The sequence below is a fragment of the Conger conger genome, chromosome 19, assembly GCF_963514075.1.
Source record: "Conger conger chromosome 19, fConCon1.1, whole genome shotgun sequence".
NCBI classification, from domain to species: domain Eukaryota; kingdom Metazoa; phylum Chordata; class Actinopteri; order Anguilliformes; family Congridae; genus Conger; species Conger conger.
In genome coordinates this window covers 15,050,480-15,069,234 of record NC_083778.1, presented here as the reverse complement: position 1 = coordinate 15,069,234, position 18,755 = coordinate 15,050,480, and the positions used below count along the sequence as shown (strand labels likewise).

Sequence of the window (18,755 nt, the reverse complement as noted above, 5' to 3'; positions counted from 1 at the left end):
CATCTGGGAGCGTCTTCAGCCGAAACGCTCGGAGACGACTGCACCAGGTGACTCGGCAGCTTCAGATGCGGCCTTTGCCGATGATGACAGGGAAACGCACTGGAACCCAAACTTTAAAAACGTCTGGCTGCTCGGCGCTCGGAAAAAAGCTATAAAAATAGACAGGGGAAAAGAACTTCGCTGAAGTTAGCCACCGTTTGCGGACACATATCTGCGGTGTAATATCGTGACGGAAAAATGAGCAACGCATCTCCACCATTTTGGGCGAGCTCTTCTGCGACTTGTGTTGACTGTAGTGTGAACCATTTTGGACTAGCTCTTCTGCGACTGTCTGGACTGCAGTGTGACTAGTTCTTCTCTGACTGTGTCGACTGTAGTGTGAACCATTTTGGGGCGAGCTCTTCCACAACTGTGTCGAATGCAGTGTGAACCGTCTTGGGCGAGCTGTGTCGACTGTAGTGTGAGATATAGTCACTGACCTGCAGTGACCTCTTTTGTCCTTGGTGCAGCTGGCACTACGGTGATTGCGGGGACACAAAAGTTTCAAACGTTGTAGGAAAAAAAGGGGGGGAAAAGTTTAAAATAGGAACGGCGATTAGTTCCGGAGAGCTGGCCTCCTGGGCACGCTGTCAAGATGGCTGAGGTACTGAGGCCTTGGGAGGCAACTGGAAAAAGCAGTCCTGTCAGCCTAGAATCAGGGCTATTCTGGCCCGGTACTGCAGCCACTTCTCCTGAACTGGGGCCCCACTCTTTTTCATGGGCTGCATTGTATAGAAAGACAAGTTAATGTGCCGTCCCTGTGCCAAATAAGGCCTCCTGTCCTGTAAATGGCTTAATTTAAAGTGTAGCAGGACGTGGGGGGGGGGCGGTAGGGGGAGGGTGTGGGAAACAGGGGAGGTTCTGTCAGGTAATAAGTCTCTGCATGGAAATGCCAGTGTGGGGTAAAAGTATGCCCCCACCATCTGCTCCAGCTGAGTGTACTCCCCTCTCTCCCTCCTCCTTCTCTCTCTCCCTCTCTCTCTCACCCTCCCTCATGGATGTACAGTGCAGTAGATACAAATCAAATTAGAGCTGACGGTCTTCACTTCAACCCCTTACTTATTATATAATCCACTGCACAGGAATGCAGAGCTAAAACTACCAAAAAATTGTGTCACTGTCCAATATGAGCTGTGCTGTATCGTCCTTCAGGGCCCTGGTTTGTCCCTATCCGCAGTAGCCATTACGGCTCCAACATTGCTGCATTCTCCAGCAGATGGAGAGCCCTACCCGCAGTGGTCGCCATTACGGCTCAAACACTGCTGCATTCTCCAGCAGATGGAGAGCCCTACCCGCAGTGGTCGCCATTACGGCTCAAACACTGCTGCATTCTCCAGCAGATGGAGAGCCCTACCCGCAGTGGTCGCCATTACGGCTCCAACACTGCAGCGTTTTCCAGTATAAGGAGGGGGCTGGGGTTGGTCCCCCTGTGCATTCCTCTGTGGGGTACACAGCCAGTCAAGAGTCATAAAGTCTTCTCCATTTTGTGCAGATTGTATGGCTTCACTGGAAATCTGTTGATTTGGCCAGTTTCTCAGGTCCGGGGCTTATCATCTTTCTTAATTTCCGTTGAGACATTTTACAATTTTTAGACACATTTTCTTGCTCAAAATGTATTGGTTTCATCATATTTGGCCCATTTCCTATTCATTTCAGTCCAGAAATATATCTATGTGCAGTGTGGTTCCACAGAGTCAGCTGGTTTTGTGATTTAAATTATACAGCTGGCGTTTCGGGAGGGTGAACCCCCTTTAGGGACAGGACAGTGACTTCTGCTTTTCCACAGTTTTCTGCCTGCAGGTACTGTGTGGCCAGGCAGAGACAGAGGCCTGTTCAGGAAAAAAAAATCCAAAAATGTTCTTTATGGACTGCGCCGCTGCAAGGTCTGTCTCAGGATCTAGTGCGTGTGTGCAGGGGTGTAAATGGGTGTCCAAAAAACCAAAAGAACGACAAGCGGTTCTCTCTCACGTCCAAGTTGATATTTGAGCTCGGTTTCTGTTGAGTGCAGTTATCTGTAGCTTTTTTTTTCTTCACAATCCAGCCCCATCTGCGTTCCAACGAGAGAAAACCGTCTCTGTAATACAAATTATTTCTTTGGCAACCCCCATTTTCTTTCTCGGCAATAAAGAACAAGGACTTTTTCTTCGACTGCGACACCTTCTCCGGAGAGAGCCAGAGCAAACAGACCGGGGCCGTTCACCATTCCGAGACGTTAAACCGCCACAGACTTCCTGCCGTTCCGCGGGGGGGAAGGTCCGAAAGACGGGGAAAACGGCGAGGGATTCGAAAACGCTTCGTCGCTCCGTTTTAATTAGCACGGCGAGGGTCTTTATCGCTCCGAAGGCTTTGTGGCCCGGCCACGGAGAAAGGAACAAAACCGCCATTGTGGTACCTTTCCCACTCCTGCAAAAATACTCCCAAAATTACACACTGCCCATAACCTTTGTCCAGGCCCTCCTACTCCAGATAGACTGTGCAGAACAATGCTTCCTCTATTGCGGCTTGTCGGAAAATTACAACCCCATTAGATAACGACATAAAATTAGACTTTTTAGGGAAGGGAAAAAAATTAAAGAGAGACCTTCACTTAAAAACTAGACTCTTTGTGTAACTTGCTTTCTGAGAATCCCTCAATGTATAATGCTGTCTGTGTTCTGTTGTCGTCTCATCTTAGTTCCGTTGCTTGGAAAAGACTTTGAACGCCATTTGCAGTCCAGAACAGCAGGACAAAAATAAAGATGTCATTATTATATATAGCTGGACAGTTTCAGATTAGCATCTGTATTTATGATAGCTTGATTAAATGTGTGCTCAAATTAATATTGGGGAAGTGTAATGTGCCCTGTAATTACAGCCACAGTTTATCTTGATGAAAATAAAGATTTTGAAAAATCACAAGTGTATCAACCCACCAATGCACACACACCAGTAACTACAGTCTGGGTCTGCTGCACACGTTTATGCGAGGGATATCCATCACACAGCTCCCAGGGCCCCAAAGCAGTTAATTGATAATCACCATTAATTAATCATTCACCTCCACTTACCAAGCGTGATAAAACAATCTGCTAATCAAACAGGACCTGAACGTGCTTGTGCGGCCCACATTCCACAGTGACAGCAGCCCCCTGAGAATTTCCTCAAATTTTCAACCCCTCTATTAACTTTAGAAAACTGTTTCAACTTCCCTTTTTTAATCCGACTGGAATTTCTGTGGGCGCTCCTTAGCTGTGGGCCCCAAGAACCACCTTTCACCCCGCTATCACTGGCCCTAGGGACACATAGGCACAATAAAGTGCTTCTTTTAATTTAATAATGTTGAGGCTGTGCAAATGTGTTTTAACTTTCTTTGAAAAGCGGTAATTACAAAGTGCCGGTTTTGATGGTGTGGCCTCGGCTTGTGCTTGGCAACATCAACATCAAGTGTCCAGGCATTACTCTTGAAACCAAGAGTCTGGAGGATGTCATTTCTAACGAAAACAGTCCTCTCAGGGTTGAGCATCCTGGCAGCAACCCAGAAGCATGGCTTTCAAACATATGATTTGGCATTAACAAAAATTATATTGTCTGTCCTTTCTCACCTGCTCATGGTATATAATTTAGTCTTGCATAAAATCACAGTCTATCCTCCCTCAGATAAACTAGCTACTCCGGAGAAAAACAACCAAAAAAAACAGTCTCATGAAAGCCAAATAATTTGCAGGATGCTTCAGAAATCTTATACTCATCAGTACCTATGGTATATGATTTAGCATGACCTAAAATCACACAATCCTTAGTCATCTGCACCTGTGGTATTGACAAATTATGGAAATAAAAAAAAATGGCATTCTGTGTTTATGGGGGGAAAAAAAAACCAGACAAGATACAGACTGCTACCTTGCTTATTCTGGCCGTTAAAAAGCTGGCGCAGATTCTCCACAGAGAGGGAGAGCAGCAGACTGGGCGATGTTCGTGGAAAACAGGGAGGAGACTCGCTCCAGTTTTCAGCATTCTCTGGCAGAGAGGCTAAAACTCCAGCTAACACAATATGAAACACATGGAGTGACCCAAATCACCGTCTCCCCCTTCCCTCTGGCAGCCATACCCAATCCACAACCAAGAAGACCCTTTAAACCCATCACCTGTGATTTAGTGTAACCACACTTAATTAGAATGAGTTCTTCATCCTACATTTCTGATAAGGTGCTGTCTTAACATACTGCTTAGCATTAATATACACTGCATCACTGCCTGAACACAACATCACTGCCTGAACACAACATCACTGTCTGAACACACAACATCACTGTCTGAACACACAACATCACTGTCTGAACACACAACATCACTGTCTGAACACAACATCACTGTCTGAACACTGCATCACTGTCTGAACACACAACATCACTGTCTGAACACTGCATCACTGTCTGAACACACAACATCACTGCCTGAACACAACATCACTGCCAGAACACTGCATCACTGTCTGAACACACAACATCACTGGCTGAACACTGCATCACTGTCTGAACACACAACATCACTGCCTGAACACAACATCACTGGCTGAACACTGCATCACTGTCTGAACACACAACATCACTTTAAATACACTGCCCTACACTCCAAACCCATGCCGTCCAACAGTTCAAACATGCGCCCCCCACACTGTGTCCAGAACCCACCTGGCTCAACCGCGCCTGTCATAAAACAAATGAGACCCCCCCCCTCTCCCCTCCAGACCACTGCCCGCTACACTGCACCCACATCCCGCTCAGGTACAACAATCACTCCAGAGAATAAAAACAAAAAGGTCTCATGAAAGCCAAAGTGTTCGCAGGTCGCTTCAGAAGTCTGCCCCCGCTGTGTTTCATTCTCCAGATTGCCAGATCACCACAGGGGTCGAGAATCGGGTGCCATTTTAGGAGTCTTCTTCTCCTAAACCCCCAGAGAAAACTAATCTAACCGGATTTAGAGGCTGTGCGTCCATCAATACCTTTCAGTCTTTCGCTGACTGCGAACAAACAAACAAGACTCAATCACTCAATCAATCACATCCACTTTTTTACTAGACAACAATGCTTGCTCATATTGCTTGAATGTTTGCTTTAATCATCTCAAATTGTACAGTGTATTCAGCCCTGTGGGATATTCGCATCCTGGAGAGGGCAGTGCAGGGATTCTGGCTAAAAGACTGAGATAATATGATGTACGAGGGCTATATAATTACATAACTCATTTAGCAATACAAGTATCCAGTCTCCATTTTTTCAGAGATTCCAGAGTTCACTGCAAAGTCTTTTGTCAATGATGCTGAATGACGTGTTGGTGAAATCTTTGATGGGAGATGTATTACAATGCCGAATCGTAAGAATTATGATGACATCTTACAAATGTATAAATCTTATTAAACCGCTTCCATCAAGCTTAGGCCTATACATCAATTTGTTTACAACCACAATAAACACAACTGACAACGTTTGGGGAATAATGGATTGCTGTGGATGTTTCCTTTCAAACCATCACTCATATGGAATCGCTGTTAAACGTACAGTAAGCTGGTATGTTGGGTATGAAGGAGGGACTGCCCTCCTAACCCCGTATCAGTGGGGGGATTCCTCAGAATCAAACCAAATCCTCCTTGAGCTGGGTGTCAGGACCTAGGCGTCTCCCGCCAAATCCTTTTTTACACACGTCCCGGTCTCTGCTGATACTCCTGACGCTGTTTCTGATCCAGAACCTTCTACACCCGTCTGTATCTGCCGCATTTCAAAATAGAGACGTTCACGCATCCTACCGGTGGGGTAACGGGCTGTCCGTATCTCCGCCTGCCTCAAACCGCCTGAGTGTCTTCAATTTTGTGAAGTTCCCCCTCAAGACGCCGGTCCTGTTAAGAGAACACCACCATGCCTCTGTTTCAGTTTTCTTCGATATCTCCTGTCTGCCACTGTCCAGTAAAAGGTCAGCTTTTCTTCACAAAATCAGTTTGGCAAGTTGGTTTTAGCGATCGCTAAACTGTCACTGTCACACTAAGTTGAGGAAAAAAGCTGACTGGATCCCAGGCAATGACTATTCAAAAATAAAAGAACATTAATCTGCATAAAGCTCCCTGTTTATCATTGGCTGCTGCTAATACGATGTAGGGATTTCATGGTAGCTCATCACAGAGTAAATGCTAATGCTAACTAAGGGGCAATTCATTGACAAATCTCCCATACTTAAATGCAATTACAGTTAGCTATACTTTTAAGGGTTTTTCCATTTTCTTTCCTTTATTGACTGGACATAACATTTAGTACCATGCTTTGACAGACTGTTTTGATACCACATCGATGACGACTTGAGCACAAGGCTATTTATTCAACAGTTTGTCTCAATAAATTAATGCACTGCTCCCAAACTTAAGATCCACATTTTTTTGACTGAAATTAATAGTACGGGACAGCTCTCACTGGGTAAAGATTCATACACATACTTTTTAATATTAAACTGGCAGCGATTTGCAAATGTGTTTCAGCCTGTGTGCCTTGAAGGGAGCATTTCACATGCAAGCCAACTCGATTCAAATGTCAGGAGCTCCAAATTCCTACCAACGTCCTTGACTACGAACACATTTATGAATTATAATGATCAATTATCAATATTCAGTGCACGTACCACTGTCCCTGTTGCGTACAGAACTCCCCATGTGTTCAGTAATGCTGCCTGGGTGACACCATAATGAGCTGCATTAGCGCATATTCTCACTTCATGTTCTTTATCTTCAAGTTTACACTGCTGTGCATTTTCAGTGTGTATACATCTGCATTGCTGTGTATTTACATTTCTGTTGGTGTCAGTGAATTAACAGTGCCTGGCTCTGGGATCAGTCCACACTGAGCACTTACTTTTGGCTTTTTGTTCCACAGAGAGCCCTGAGCTTTTTCTCCTTTATTTATCCAAGAGAGGTGACCTAGCCAATTATTCATATTATTATATTAATATTACCATACACCAGAAAGCTCACCACACACCAGCTGAGGAGGAGAGGGAGAGAACAATGTTTTTGCCAATTGAATCAGGGGCTGATTGGGTGGCAGGTTGGGAATTTAGCCAGGACACCAGGGAACGCCCTACTCTTTGTGGAGTGTCATGGGATCTGTAATGCCCCCAGTGAATGAGGAGCTCTGATTAATTTCTCCTACAGCACAGTGTCCCCATCACTGCACTGGGGCACTGGGGTTCATTTGACCAGAGGGAAGATCATCGCCCCCTACTGGCCCTCCAACACCAATTCCAGCAGCAACTTAGTTTTTCCAATCGAAGTACTAACCCGGCCCACACCTGCCTAGCTCCAGCCATTCAGCAGGAGCAGAGTGTATGGATGGCTGGTGTATTTTAACATATTTTAGCGTAACCCCCTTTAGCTCCTGCAAGTCTACGTTACAGGCCCCCTGTCGTGAGGTTGCCATTGCAGGCCCGCATTCCCCGGGCGGGGGCCATCTGTGGCTTTTTAAAACCACGCCATGGAGGACGTCTGATTACAGAGGACCTCGGTGAAAACGCTCAGAGAGCCTCCCCCCCCCCCCCGAACCACTAATGAGGGGCGGGGAGAGGCGCAGGGGGCTAAGCGCCAGATCAGCGGACGTCAGCAGCCCTGGTGCTGGACAGGGGAAAGCTCTTTCATAAAGAGCCAGGACAAAAATAAACCCTTCAACCTGCCCATTTCGCCCTCTTTAAACCTTTGCTTTTTCCTTTCAGCAACAAACAGCACAAAATAAATAACTTCGCCGTTTTTTTCACGCGTTGCGTCTCGGCGATATTTCAGACCAGAGCCCGAGATAAACATCAGTGCTGCCTGCTAGCCCACCGGCAGTCTGGACTTAAAGAAAACATTCCCGTAATGTTCCTCGAATGTTATCGCAACCTCTCAAAAGGAAACGTTCCTGTTATGTTATCGCTACCTCTCACCATAAAGTTCCCTCTAATGGTGTCAGTACCTCTCAATAGGAAATGGTCCCCTAATGTTGGAGGTATTTATTACATACATTGGAAATGACACTTCAAAAATTAAAATGAAAAAAAAACAAAAAAAAACCTAACCATAACCCACCAAACTCTAACCCTAACCCACCAAACCCTAACCATAATTCAGCAAAGCTCAACTCCACGCTCCTCACAGATATTGAACAGAAAAATAAGATAAATCTTACGAGGTGTTCGGGCCGGGTCACAGGAAAGTGTAAACTGTTAAAGTTAAAACTACCACATTGTGTGTGTGATTTCAGTACTCCGCATTCCAACCAATCTGCTATTTTTCATCCGCAATCCGATAACCGCTCACAACCAAACCACACGGGGGGAGGGGTTTACATTCCTCCGGTGGGAGGGTCACCTGTTTCCATGGCGCTGGTATGAACCCGCGTCCCAATCGCCCTATCACGGTGCGGACATCTCCGGGGGGAATGCGTGGAATCCAGTCTCCTTCCAGCGCCTCTGGGACTGCCACTCTCCGGCTGGGCATGAGTCGGATTCTCCCCCCACCCTCCCCCCCCCCCCCCGCCACCACGGCAACCAGCCGCTGCTGTCAAGGCCTCAGAAGCCAAACGGAAAATGCCGAACGCCTATCTTGCGAAACCGTACGCAGATGTTGCAAAACCGTACGCGTAACTTGCGAAATCGTACGCGTGTCTTGCGAAACCGTACGCGTGTCTTGGCGGAACCAAACGTGAATCTACTGTGTGCCAAACTTGGATGATCACAAACCAAAAAGTGCACAGCTTTTCCGAAATTTTGGGAGAAAACTATCGATGGGTAAAATGTTGTTTTCCGCTGATGCTCTGCAACACACGTGTGTGTTCAAATGATTCCTAATACGGTTGCAAAAACACTTGGGCTGAACTTGAACTCGTGAGTCACCGCTAAGCCGATTGAAAAGAAAGTTTGTGATGAGATAGGAAGCATGCTGTGTTCCATCATCCTGCCCTTTAAATCATTCTGAAGTATTCAGAAAACAAACATCTGTGGAGACGTGAGTGTGCTCTGCAGTGCTCCTGTGGAGGAGTGACCATGCCTGGTGTCTCTGCTGAGCTCAACTCGTGTGTTATTCAAACAATCCACAAGCCTGATCAACTAACGACTCACAACAGAGTCTAACGGAAAATTAATTCCTGATTCGAACAGATGACAGATTCACGACTGATTCAAACAGACTGCAGTCTTCAGGGATACTTTACATTCGGAGATACTGCAGCTGGCATCCTGAACTGCACAGCCGTAGTGTGCAGTTTTGGGGATATCACTGTATTAACCACCCCTCTGGTGCAATTTAGCCAACCAAGAGGACCAGAAGGTGGGGGTTTGAACTTTCTGAGAGTGCTTTCTGAGAGGTTCCAATGCACCCTGCAAACTCAGTGAAGCGTAGAGAAGTATTTGGATCCAAAACGATGACGTATCTGACCCAGGTCTGCTCTGGGCTGACTGGGGGAAGGCCGCTGCCCCCAGGGGCCCGGAATGATCCGTGTGGAAGAGGAAGCACACAGCCCACAGTGTTTACCGCTCTCTCTCCGGTCCTCTCGGCCACCGCCGGCCTCCATCCCCGACCCGGGCCGTGACCCCGTGACCCCCCTGCCCCCTCCCCTGGCCCCCGGGGTCGGAGCGTGGAGGACCGGCCCCGGGCCCCTCAGACAGCTGAGGAATGCTGTGTTTACCCACGGGCCCTGACCCCGCTGAGCCCTGTGGCCCTTAGAGCGAGCCACACTGCAGCCTTGGGCCCAACAGACCCAACGTGTGAAACTACTTCATAAACCACCACTGGTGCATGAACTATGTACTATGTATGTTTGGGGAATTCCTGACTGCGTGTTGTGAGGAGGTCCGAGCTCATTCCCAGTCTCTAGGCCTGAACGAGCTTCCGTCCTTCTCCCGTAAGGCGTCGGGCCTTTGGGCGGAGGCCGTAGTTTCTCACTTGCGAGGATAAGGGCAGACGTTAAGAAAGCGCTTGGGGACGAGGTGACGGCCCCGCTGGTAATGGAAAAATGCTCGCCGGCGGCAAGGGGCCAAGGCCTCCCGCGCGATTGTGGGGCCCAGAGCGCGCGGATAAAGGTGACGAGCCGTATGACACACGCACACTGGAGAGGGAGGGAGAGAGAGGGAGGGAGAGAGAGAGAGAGGGAGGGAGAGAGAGAGAGAGGGAGAGGGAGAGGGAGAGGGAGAGAGAGAGGGAGTGAGAGAGAAGGAGGGAGGGAGGGAGAGAGAAGGAGGGAGAGAGAGAGAGGGAGAGAGAGGGAATGAGAGAGAAGGAGGGAGGGAGGGAGAGAGAGGGAGAGAGGAGGAGGGAGGGAGAGAGAAGGAGGGAGAGAGAGAAGGAGGGAGAGAGAGGGAGTGAGAGAGAAGGAGGGAGGGAGGGAGAGAGGGAGAGAGAAGGAGGGAGAAGGAGGGAGGGAGAGAGAGGGAGAGAGAAGGAGGGAGGGAGAGAGAGAGGGAGAGAGGGTGGTGTGGGGATTAAGTCAGCCCACCTCCCTTTGCACATGACTCGGAGGGGAAAAAGCCCTTTTTGGCCCCCCCCACCCACAGAGAGGTTTATTGCTGCTTTACAGAGCTCCAGAGACCCGTGTCAAAATGAAACTGGAGCACTGAACTGCTCAACAACTAAATTTAGTGTAAAATAAAAGTAATGGTTTTATGGTCTGGCCACGGTATGGTTTTACTCATGGTTATGGTAACCCCGGTTCTTCTTTGTCCTTTACTGATACGCAGTGTTAATATGTCTTTTTTTAGACACGTTTTGACTTTTTTAGAAAACAAAAATAATAATGCAAAATTGATTTGTGCCGATATATATGTAAATACTGTATATAGTGTGTGGGTATAAATACATATGAAATCTATACAATTACACACACATTTATCTATATATGTATAATATACAATGATTTGTTCATTTGTCGATACATTGTGTTGCAATAGCTTGATATTTTATTACTGTTTGTTTTTGTGTCCTCCAACCATATATTTCTAGTGTTTGACCACCATGTTTTAAATATATATATATTTCTTGCATTTAGACCCTGGCCCTAACAGTCTGACGGATTTAAAGTGAAATCGCACTCCTTTTGCCGTTGGTGTGTTTGTGGGCGTGAAAGGGAAAATGAAGAGACACAATGCTGGTGTTGGCTTCACACCGATGGCTTGGCGGTTTACTGTGAAGGGTGCTCGCAAAACCACACCCAGTTTATCGGAGGACAAATTAACATGTGACATACCATCAGCCAGGAAGATATTAATTAGACATCTGGTGAGTATGACTTTGTCTCCTTTCATTTCATTCACACTAAATCTCAAGTATTTCAGATCCAGATTTGTTTCCATTTCATTAACGTATCTGCTGATATACTGAGAACATTCCTGTCCCACCCTTTCGGGAGCGAAGGAAAACAGAATTATAATAGTAACAAAAGCATTATATCTTTGTAATGCTTTGTTGTTCCATACAAACTAATATTTTCTGAGCTTTTCCAGTTGGAGAGTATGGCAGCCAACCTGCAGGAAATCAAAACACTCAAAAGAAAACTCCCGATGTCCCGCTATTCCCAACATAGTGAAAAGAACAAGGCGTCTAATTATTTAGCGAATAAAAAGCCGGCAGAAGTTCATCCTGAATCCAGGCCCGTGTAAATAAAGGCGCCCTCGTCAGTTGCGTTCAAACGGAACGGCAGAATCCGACTGATTCTGGGGGAGGCTGGGTTAGCTGAACAACGTGTTCAGTTCCTTTGTGCTTTCGACCTACACAGTCGGCTGGAAGTTGCAAAAATAATTAGCCTTCTAATAACGACATAGGCGAAAGGAGACCGCACGCGTTCACTGCCAATCGCTGCAAACTGCCAAAATATGTGAAAGAGCTTTGTGTTTTTCTGAGGCTGGAATTATGTTGTAGAAGCCAACACTGATACACACACGCAGTCTGGTTGACCTGAAGTCTTCAGCTAGAATGACCAATGGGTAATGGCACGCGTGTGTTTATAACAGTCGACTCTGTTACGGGCTGAAGCCAGGGTCCTGTGTGCGGTGTGACTCGGGGTGATAACGCACTCCGGGCCGGGGGGCTGTGTGCCGTTTCCGTGCGCTTATTTCGCCGATCAGCCCCGTGTCCCCTCGCGGAGATTTTAAAGCGAAACTGCAGGTTCAGCACCTGCCGGCCTCTCTCACTGCAGTGCTTCACCCCTGCACTGGTCCATTACGCGGTCAGTGAGCCAGACTGGCAACCCGGAACCGGCCCAGTTTAAACCGACAAACACGCCAAACAAGTCTCCAAAAGAAGGGACTCTCCACATATGCCCCGTTGGCCTTTTGTCACAAAGTATACGTTCCCTGGGAAATTTACTGGGGGCTGGGGAATCATGATTCCATTTCCGACTAGATACTTTCATCAATCCAAAAGTTCAACGACAAAAAAAATAATCTGCACACAAATCAATGCGAGACGCTCCACTTCCGAGAAGCGGGACGATTTGGCATCCCGGCGAAGAGCGGCGATATGTTCTTCAGAGCGGAGCTGAGTCAGACCCGGCACTGTAAGCCGAACCCCGTCCCGTGCCGTGAAGCAGAGGGGACCCCTCGCCCCCTCCGACAGGACGTGCGAGCGCCAGTGAAGACCGGTTCATTTCGGGGGACGTTTCTGCAGACTCAGCAGACGGGCTCCCGCTGCCATAACCTCACGTAAACAAACCCGGGGTGGGTCGCCCCGGACGACTGCAAACGAGGCCCGTTTTCAAATCCCGAGTCAAACCAGGTCACCCACCCGTTAAAAACGTTTTCGTCTGGACCCCTCTTTTGGACTATTCCTCAGCTCTCGCTGGGAGAAATTACCCGTTCACGGCCAAATTTAAAGCCCCTTTGGCTTGTAAGCATATATTCATGCATCATCTACTGAGGTGACGCAAACCTCTGCTTGGCTTCTGCCTTTCTAGAACAATCCACAAGGCTTTCTGACGGTTAATAATGCTTGAAAGAGAAACTATATTGCCTTTCCTATGTGGCATAATGTGTGCTCTCGCATAATTATAATTAAACAATGTCATAGTTTCCAAGACAACCACCTGATCCTCTACATCCGATCAGTTTAACGTTCTAAACTTTGCAGATGTGGCCTGCAGAATAAACAATATGTCCTGAAAGGTCTGACAAGCAGGTGAAAAGACCCTACAGTCATCTTTAATCTCAGAGAAGTGAAGCAGTTTTAACGCCGAAGAGTGGTCACAAAAAATATTGATTTGATTCAGCCAAATTACTAAAATTTATAGTACGTTTATTTAGGGCCTTTCATTGAATTATTTTTGAAAGAATCTTATCTGTACAGAATGTTATACAGGTGCCTAAGACTATTGCACAGTACTGTATTCCCACAATTGTGTCCTGTCTCCTACAATGAAAGGTTTACAGGTACACCAGAGAGACACACTGCACTTTTGTCATACAGAAATCCCATTAGCATCCAGCGCTGTCATTGGTTGCCGTGTCCTGCATTGTGATGCTTTGAAGAGAAAGGTCACAGCGACGCCACGCTCAGGACCCGCATTCCACAAACACACATTCCCAGCCACCGCTATTCAGCTTTTCTGAGACGCCATCGGCAACTGCCCCCGAGTCATCCACTTAATCTCCTCCGTCCCAGGGAAGAAGGCTCGCAGGGAGATTTCCACACTTCTTACATTCATGAAATGTATGAACACGGTGTGGATCAGAGAGGGTTTGGCTTGTGTGAGATATAAGCTGAGTTCCGTACGCGGAACAGGAGGACAGGGATGGAAATTCGCTCGGAAAAACGCTTAGAGCAGCTCTCTCTTGAAACGTGTGTGAGACGACAGGCGGAATGATGGCCCCGCACCCTCCCATTCATACAGGCAGTGTCTACCGGCCTCCCTGTAGAGAGTACCCTTTAAATAAGCCCAGTTTAGCAGCCTTTTAACAGTGGATTATAGTACAGTCTGAGATTCTCTACGAGAGAAAAGTGTAGCCATGATCTTTTACAATTCAGCAGCCTTTTAGTGTACTATAGTACAACCAGGGCTACTCTGAGGGAGAAAAGTGTAGCTATAATCTTTACAGTTTAATGATGTGCTATAGTACAGCCAGGGCTACTCTGAGTCGTGTTCTTTGCGCAGTTTAGCAGTGAATCCCGGCCTGTAATCCCGAGGAGACGGCGGTACATAAATGGAAACATGACGGAAAGTCGAGCAGCCTGTCCTCAGCTCCACCCCCCTTCCCGCACAGGTCCTGAAACGTTCCAGTTCTCCACATGCTGGAATGCCTCCGCGTCCAGTCCGAGACCGTATTCATATCGAAACTTCAAAAGTGAGACGTGACAGACGGCTAGTCTGCGCTTCACTCCCGGACTGTAAGGCTGCATGTCGCCGGCCTGTTGGGCGGTTCGCCCTGTTAAGGCGCCGTTTCAGAGCGTGGACAGGCCCCTCGGTCTGGACCTGACTCCTGGGCGCGAGGATCAATCCAAGCACGACCGCACAGCTGGCGTGAACGTCGCGTGGGACCGGGAGGGTTTCCATCGGTCAGCGGCGACGGGAAAGCTCGGGGAAAACCGCTGGCTGACATGGGCCGACGCGTTCAGATTCCCGCTTTCTCCGGAATCCGTGGCAGAGGTGAAGCAGCAGGCGCTGATTGGCCATTTCCAAATCGGAACAAACATACTGCAAATGAGAGAGAATCCATTTTGTTGTCGCTCCCTGATGTCACGGGGTATCAACACCATTTCATGAAGCGATGATAATATTAATGGCATACAACCCCGGCTGTAGAACTGGAGCCCGCTGGCCAGTGTAACTGTAAAGATGGTAACAGAAATGTGATGAGGGGTCTCACAGGTCAATGCTTGTACTACGATCAGTAGTATTGAAATTAGCTGGTAATATGCAGTTGAGAGGGGCGTGTGATGTAGGGCCATGGAGGCCTCCAGGTTGTGTCCTCAGGGCCTGGGCTTGCCCCAGGAGAAGGGACACTATCTGCTCGCTTTATCTTTTCTCAAATGACCCCCCTCTTCTTCCTGTTCGGCCATCCATTCTCCAGTCCGTTTGTCTCTTGGGTATTTTAACGGGGCGTTTTTAGGGGGGTCTCCCCTCTCCCCCCGGCAGCTGTGAGCCCCGTGATTCGCCCCCTTCGCCCTTCTTCAGAATCGCGGAGCCATGAGATTTGTTTACTTCCCGTGGTCGCTTATCTTGGCCAAACAAAGGCCTGTTTGAGGCGACCCTCAATGTGTTACCACGGCCCCCCCCCCCCCCCCCCCCCTCTCTCTCAATTAAGATAGGCCATTGTTCATCAGCGACAAGACAAAGGCACCCACTGACAGAGGTGAACATTACAAGCCTGCCCGCAGGCACAGGAAACAATCGCTGTCCTACAGGTTAATGTCCCGGAACAGAAAAAAACTAACTTACTCCACACACCATCACAGTTATTAAGCTGATGCTTTTATCCAAAGCGACTTGCTGTTGATCGGACTAGGCTGGGTTAAGGGCCTTGTTCAGGAGCCCAACTGCTGTGTGGTTCTTATCGTGGCTACGCCAGGGCTTGAACCAGCAACCTTCCGGGTCCCAATTATGTCCCTTAGCCATAAGGCTAAGGTCTGCCCCATAAACTGACCCAGCCTGCAAGAGAACATTCTAGAACAAAAAGCTACAGAGAGGAAACCAATGGTCAATGACAGTTTCTGGCACAGCCTTTAATAATTTCTCTCTTTTTATAGATGTATTTTTTTAAATTAATAATTTCATTTGTCAGCCAAAGAGCCTTAATGGATGCAGAAGCCTGACATGACATCACGGATGTAACACAGGGGACGAGGGTTGCCTGGTTCAGAGTGTGGAATTCCTCTGGGGACAATCTGGCGAAATAGAAGCTCGTATGTCACCCAGGAGAAGTGCTGCCACGCTCCCCCAAAACGCTCCTCTCGCACGCTAAAAACCTCTGGGGACGCTGGTATTTGGCTGTTTTGCTGAACATTCTCTCCTGACAGCGAGCAAGAGAGAGAGAGAGAGCTTAAAGAGAGATGAAGGTCTGTGTATGTGTGTGTGTGTGTGTGTGTGTGTGTGTGTGTGTGTGTCTGTCTGTGTCTGTGTGTGTCTGCGTGCGCTTATGACACATCGTCCAGGGCCTGTGGGCCAGACGTCTAGGCTGAGAAATCGAACTGAATCGCAGGAAAAACAACATCCCTGAACGTCTCGGGCTTGTGGCTCAGAGAGACCCCCTCGCTGCGAAGACCCGGAATGTTCTGCGGACCTGTGGGCCCGACCGGCCGCAACGCGACCCCTCATCTGGGGGGGTCAGGGGGGGCTCTGCAGAGGTCAGCACGCGGCAGGGCCTCTGGGGAGGTTGGGTGGGGGGGGGGTGGTAATCACTCAAAGCAGCGACACGACCGCCCACCGGTGCGGTGAGCACTCCTCTGCTCAGCATCTTCAGCCCGTTTCCATGGCGCACACAGAAATGTGCATTCCGACGGGGGGCGTGGGGGGGTGTGTGGAGGGGGGTGCTGCACTTACACCCACCCCCCTACCCCCCCACACACACACCCAGGGGTTCCAAAACTCAGTCCTGATGCCCAACCATAATGGCCACCTCAACTGCCCTAAACTGTTCTCAGTCAACACTATGAGGGCTGGTTTCATTTGCATTTTATATGCATTTGAGGCAGTATTTTGCATTCATCACGCCGTTCCCTTTATATTGTTTCTTCTATATTATATTATTAATGTGCATTCGATTGCCAAAACCCCCCCTCAGAGCAAAAACCATTGCAGGTTTTATGGAGCGGCTTTTAGAGGAAGAGTGCTCCAGTTAGCAGAGGAACAGAGAAGGTGCCACTGCTAATAGGGGCTTTGGCACCTCAGGAGTGCTGACCGGAAACAGGCTGACAATGGAAACCATGGACCCTTATTGGTTATAATTGCGATTTATTCGTTATTTGTGATAAATAGTGATCTGTTTTCCCAAACTTTTCACATCTGCGGTCACCCTCTCCCGCCGCAGTTGTTCTGAATCATCATTACAGATTGCCAAACCTCCCATAAACAGCGAGCTCACGAGGCGTATACTGTTGATGTTAAAAGTCACACTAGCCCACCAAGCTGTTGTAAGCCAAATAGTGTTTGTTTTGGATTCAAATACCATTCCGTGCTCTGTTGATCCTGCCTGGTGCATTTGAGCCTGCAAAGAGGAGCACTTTTTGACTCATTTCATTTGTTCCAATACACCAGGCAAGCTTAGTCAACTGCTGGAAAGTATTTGAATACAAAGCAAATACTATTTCAACCCAGGTCTGCAGTCCTCATTTAGTGAGCTTAGCCCACTAATTAGCATTTAGCCCAAACAGCTCAGAGACAAGGTAGCCGGTGCATCAGGGATGAGTGGCTTTAGAGAGCGTTCCTTCACCTGCAGCCACGCCTGTCGAACAGCACTGCCAAAAATACCCTTACGTGGAAAAACGTTGAAATACATCTGTCCACAATCGGACTTACAAACATTACTCGATATTATTGTGCAGTGTACCGATGGGAATTGTAGTCCAGTGGGAATTGTAGTCCAGTGTCCTGGCTCGTCTTATTGCGTTGCCACCGCTGAACTCCTGAGCATGCTAAACAAACAGTCGTGCTGCAGGAGCGACACACAAAACCCCGTCTCACAAAACCCAGACTTGCGTAACCTTACGTTCCCGCATCGAGCCCCCCCGGCTGGCGTAAGACACAGCTCACCCGTGAGGGGTCTCTACCACCCCTAATCCGCCGGTAGTTATTAACGTGTCATCGTTCGCAGGCCCTGGCTGGGACGCTAACCAGGCCCACAGTCCCTCTGCCGGGGCGGGGGGGCAGGGTATGGGGGGAGGGGCTGGTTTGGGGATATCTACACTACCCCCCACACCCACCCACCCCCCTGCAGTGGGTCTATCATTACGCTGCTCTGTTTCCAATCAGCTCAGAAGCCCCCGGCCCAAGGAACATGTGTCTCCCAGCAACAATAGCTAGCATTGCACCAATGTATTCCAGCAACAAAATCACACTGCCACAGTGCAGCCCAGCAACAAAATCACAGTGACAGTGGAGCGCAGCAACAAAATCACACTGCAACAATGTAGTCCAGCAACAAAATCACACTGTGACAATGTAGTCCAGCATCAAAATCACACTGCCATCATCACACTTTCTGCACAATTCTGCAAAAAAAAAAATTTGTTTCCTAACTTTTCCTCCTAGTTTTTGGCTGCTGGTTTTCTCTTTTTTTTTATTTTGTTTTTATTTATTGTTAGTATCCTTGTTTACTTTTATAACCATTCTCAAAGATCCATTGCATCTCTCTCTCTCTTGAAATTACACATGTAATAATAATAGTAATAATAATAATAATAATAATAATAATAATATTCTAATATAATATAAAAATCTAATAGAAATAAAGCTGACCTCCCAAGGGGGGGGGGGGGAGGAGGGGAGTGATGGCGGCAGGAAGAAAAGAAATTAAAAAAGAATAATGCAGGAACAATATGTGTGTTCATGTGTATGTCTTATTTATAAAAGAACAAGGATGCTAGAAGGATCAAGAGAGGCACTCTCAATCATTTAAACTGCAGACGCAGGTGTGCTTCTAAATTAGCAATTAACTTCTGCGCGTCTGGGAAAAAATCACCCAGCGAAGAGTCATTTTTCTACTGTTTAAATTTAGTAGTTGCTAACCCAATTAAATTTAATTAATTG

General features: G+C 47.8%; 1 protein-coding gene across 2 annotated transcripts in view; it reads right to left on the bottom strand.

The window, feature by feature from the left end:
• Positions 1 to 18,755, bottom strand: part of rassf8b (Ras association domain family member 8b) — a 34,867-nt gene that overhangs the window by 13,923 nt on the left and 2,189 nt on the right. Inside the window, exon 2 of one of the 2 annotated variants that reach the window (XM_061229790.1) lies at positions 5,822 to 5,911. The exons of the other annotated variant lie outside the window; for it this stretch is intronic. The gene's annotated coding sequence lies outside the window, so the exon portion shown is untranslated. The remainder of the gene's footprint in view (positions 1 to 5,821; positions 5,912 to 18,755) is intronic. 2 annotated transcript variants of the gene reach the window in all.